Genomic DNA, 4252 nt, shown 5'->3' with positions numbered 1-4252 from the left:
TTTCCATTAACTTACCGACCACCGAAGTAAGGCTGACTGGCCTATAATTACCAGGCTCATTCCTATTCCCTTTCTTGAACAGAGGAACAACATTCACCACTCTCCAGTCCTCTGGCACTATCCCCGTGGACAGTGAGGACCCAAAGATCAAAGCCAAAGGCTCTGCAATCTCATCCCTTGCCTCCCAAAGAATCCTTGGATATATCCCATCTGGCCCAAGGGACTTGTCGACCCTCAGGTTTTTCAAAATTGCTAATACATCCTTCCTCAGAACATCTACCTCCTCCAGCCTACCCGCCTGTATCACACTCTCATCCTCAAAAACATGGCCCCTCTCCTTGGTGAACACTGAAGAAAAGTATTCATTCAACGCCTCTCCCATTTCTTCTGACTCCATGCACAAGTTCCCACTACTGTCCTTGACCCGCCCTAACCTCACCCTGGTCATTCTTTTATTTCTCACATAAGAGTAAAAAGCCTTGGGGTTTTCCTTGATCCGGCCCGCCAAGGACTTCTCATGCCACCTCCTAGCTCTCCTAAGCCCTTTTTTTTAGCTCATTCCTTGCTACCTTGTAACCCTCCAGCGGCCCAACTGAACCTTGTTTTCTCATCCTTACATACTCTTCCTTTTTCCTCTTGACAAGACATTCAACCTCTTTTGTGAACCGTGGTTCCCTCACACGGCCATTTCCTCTCTGCCTGACAGGGACATACCTATCAAGGACACGCAGTATTTGTTCCTTGAACAAGCTCCACTTTTCATTTGTGCCTTTCTCTGACAGTTTCTGTTCCCACCTTATGCTCCCTAATTCTTGCCTAATCACATCATAATTACCCCTCCCCCAATTATAAACCTTGCCCTGCCATATGGCCCTATCCCTCTCCATTGCAATAGTGAAAGACACCAAATTGTGGTCACTATCTCCAAAGTGCTCTCCCACAAACAAATCTAAAACTTTGCCCGGTTCATTACCCAGTACCAAATCCAATGTGGCCCCCCCCCCCCCTCCTATCGGCCTATCCACATGTTGTGTCAGGAAACACTCCTGCACACACTGTACAAAAACTGCCCCATCTGAACTGTTCAACCTATAGAGGTTCCAATCAATATTTGGAAAGTTAAAGTCACCCATGCCAGCTACCCTGAGACCTCCACACCTACCATAATCGGTTTTGCAATATCTTTTTCCACTATTACTATTTCGGGGCCTATAGAAAACTCCTAACAATGTAACTGCTCCTTTCCTATTTTAACCTCAGCCCATATTACCTCAGTAGGCAGATCCCCTTCGAACTGCCTTTCTGCAGCCGTTAAACTATCCTTAATTAACAATGCTACCCCTCCACCTCTTTTACCACCTTCCCTACTCTTACTGAAACATCTATACCCCGGAACTTCCAACAACCATTCCTGTGCCTGTTCGAACCATGTCTCCGTAATGGCCACAACATCGTAGTCCCAAATACCAATCCATGCTCCAAGTTCATCTACCTTATTCTGGATGCTGCTTGCATTGAAGTAGACATCTTCAACCCACCTTTTTATCTGCAGTACACTCCTGCGACCTTGATACCCTCCTCAGTACCTCACTACTCTCAACACTGGCTTCTGGAATACAGCTCATTTTCAGGGCCCCTGACAAATTAGTTTAAACCCCCCCCCGAAGAGCCGCAGCAAATTTCCCTCCCAGGATATTGGTGCCCCTCTGGTTCAGGTGCAAACCGTCCTGTCTGTACAGGTCCCACCTTCCCCAGAATGTGCTCCAATTATCCACGTACCTAAAACCCTCCCTCCTACACCATCCCTGCAGCCACGTGTTTATCTGCACTCTCTCCCTGTTCCTTACCTCACTAGCACGTGGCACCGGCAAAAACCAGAGATGACAACATGGTTTGTCCTGGCTCTCAGCTTCCACCCTAGCTCCCTAAATTCCTATTTTAAACCCCCGTCCCTTCTCTTGCCTATGTCGTTGGTACAGATGTGTACCATGACTTGTGACTGTTCCCCCTCCCCCTTAAGGTTACTGAAAACATGTTCCGAGACGTCACGGACCCTGGCACCCGAGAGGCAACATACCATCCATGAGTCTCTTTTGTTGCCACAGAACAGCCTATCTGTCCCTCTAACTATCGAGTCCTCAATAACTATTACTCTCCTGCTCTCCCTCCTTCCCTTCTGAGGCACAGGGATGGACTCAGTGCTGGATATCCGTTCACCGTGGCTTAGCCCTGGTAGGTCGTCCCCCTCAGCAGTATCCAAAACGGTATACTTGTTACTGAGGGGAACGACCACAGAGGATCCCTGAACTGACTGCTTCCTCCCAGCCCCTCTCACCATCACCCATCTATCTTGATTCTTCGGAGTAACTATATCCTTGAAGCTACTATCTATGACCACCTCTGCCTCCAGAATGATTCGAAGTTCATCCAGCTCCAGCTCCAGTTCCCTAATGCAGTTTCTGAGGAGCTGGAGATGGGTGCACTTCCCACAGGTGAAAACAGCAGGTACACTGATGGCGTCCCTCACCTCAAACGTTCTGCAGATTAGATAGATCCTCTATCTAAAACTGTCACCTATTTTCTAAGGATCTGTATCCCTCTTCTCCCTGCCCATTCATGTATCTGTCTAGATACATCTTAAATGATGCTATCGTGCCCGCCTCTACCACCTCCGCCGGCAATGCGTTCCAGGCACCCACCACCCTCTACGTAAAGAACTTTCCACGCACATCTCCCTTAAACTTTTTCCCTCTCACCTTGAACTCATGACCCCAAGTAATTGAGGCCCCACTCTGGGAAAAAGCTTCTTGCTATCCACCTTCTCTATACCTCTCATGATTTTGTAGACCTCAACCTCCATCTTTCTAATGAAAATAATCCTAATCTACTCAACCTCTCTTCATAACTAGCACCCTCCATACCAGGCAACACCCTGCTGAACCTCCTCTGCACCTTCTCCAAAGCATCCACATCCTTTTGGTAATGTGGCGACTAGAACTGCACGCAGTATTCCAAATGTGGACTAACCAAAGTCCTATACAACTGTAACATGACCTGCCAACTCTTGTACTCAATACCCCTTCCGATGAAGGAAAGCATGCTGTATGCCTTCTTGACCACTCTATCGACCTGCGCAGCCACCTTCAGGGTACAATGGACCTGAACACCCAGATCTCTCTGTACATCAATTTTTCCCAGGGCTTTTTCATTTACCACATAGTTCTCTCTTGAATTGGATGTTCCAAAATGCATCACCTCGCATTTGCCCGGATTGAACTCCCTCTGCCATTTCTCCGCCTAACTCTCCAATCTATCTATATTCTGCTGTATTCTCTGACAGTCCCCTTCACTATCTGCTACTGCATCAATCTTAGTGTTATCTGCAAACTTGCTAATCAGACCACCTATACCTTCCTCCAGATCATTTATGTATATAACAAAGAACAGTGGTCCCATCACAGATCCCTGTGGAACACCACTGGTCACAGTTCTCCATTTTGAGAAACTCCCAAAACTTTGCCCCGTGCACCTTAACCCAATGCCCCCTAGTAATTGACCCTTCTACCCTGGGAAAAAGTCTCTGACTATCCATTCTGCCTATGCCCCTCATAAATTTGTGGACCTTTGTCAGGTCGCCCCTCAACCTCCTTCGTTCCAGTGTGAACAAACCAAGTTTATTCAACCTTTCCTCATAGTTAATGCCCTCCATACCAGGCAACATCCTGGTAAATCTCTTTTGCACCCTCTCTAAACCTCCACATCCTTCTGGTAGTGTGGCGACCAGAATAGAATACTATACTCCAAGTGTGGCCTAACTAAGGTTCTATACCTTAATCATGTGACAAATTGTAACTTTTCAAAGTTTGACTTTACCTTTTTAAAAATAAATTTAGAGTACCTAATTCATTTTTTCCAATTAAGGGCAATTTAGCATAGCCAATCCACCTACCCTGCACATCTTTGGGTTGTGGGGGAAAACACGGGGAGAACGTGCAAACTCCACACGGATAGTGACCCAGAGCCGGGATCGAACCTGGGACCTCGGTGCCGTGAGGCAGCAGTGCTAACCACTGCGCCACCGTGCAAGTTTGACTTTACCTAAATTGGAAACAATATCTGCTTTTCCAACAAGGTCATCATGTTTGACATTTCCCAGACATTTTCCATTGTGGAGAAACTTTTAATCAACTGATATGTTATCCAAATCTGCCGACCACGGAATGGATTGATCCTGATGACTATAAAAGCAGCA

Source organism: Scyliorhinus canicula, chromosome 15 (assembly GCF_902713615.1).
Source record: "Scyliorhinus canicula chromosome 15, sScyCan1.1, whole genome shotgun sequence".
NCBI lineage: Eukaryota > Metazoa > Chordata > Chondrichthyes > Carcharhiniformes > Scyliorhinidae > Scyliorhinus > Scyliorhinus canicula.
Note: the sequence above shows the minus strand (reverse complement) of the source record.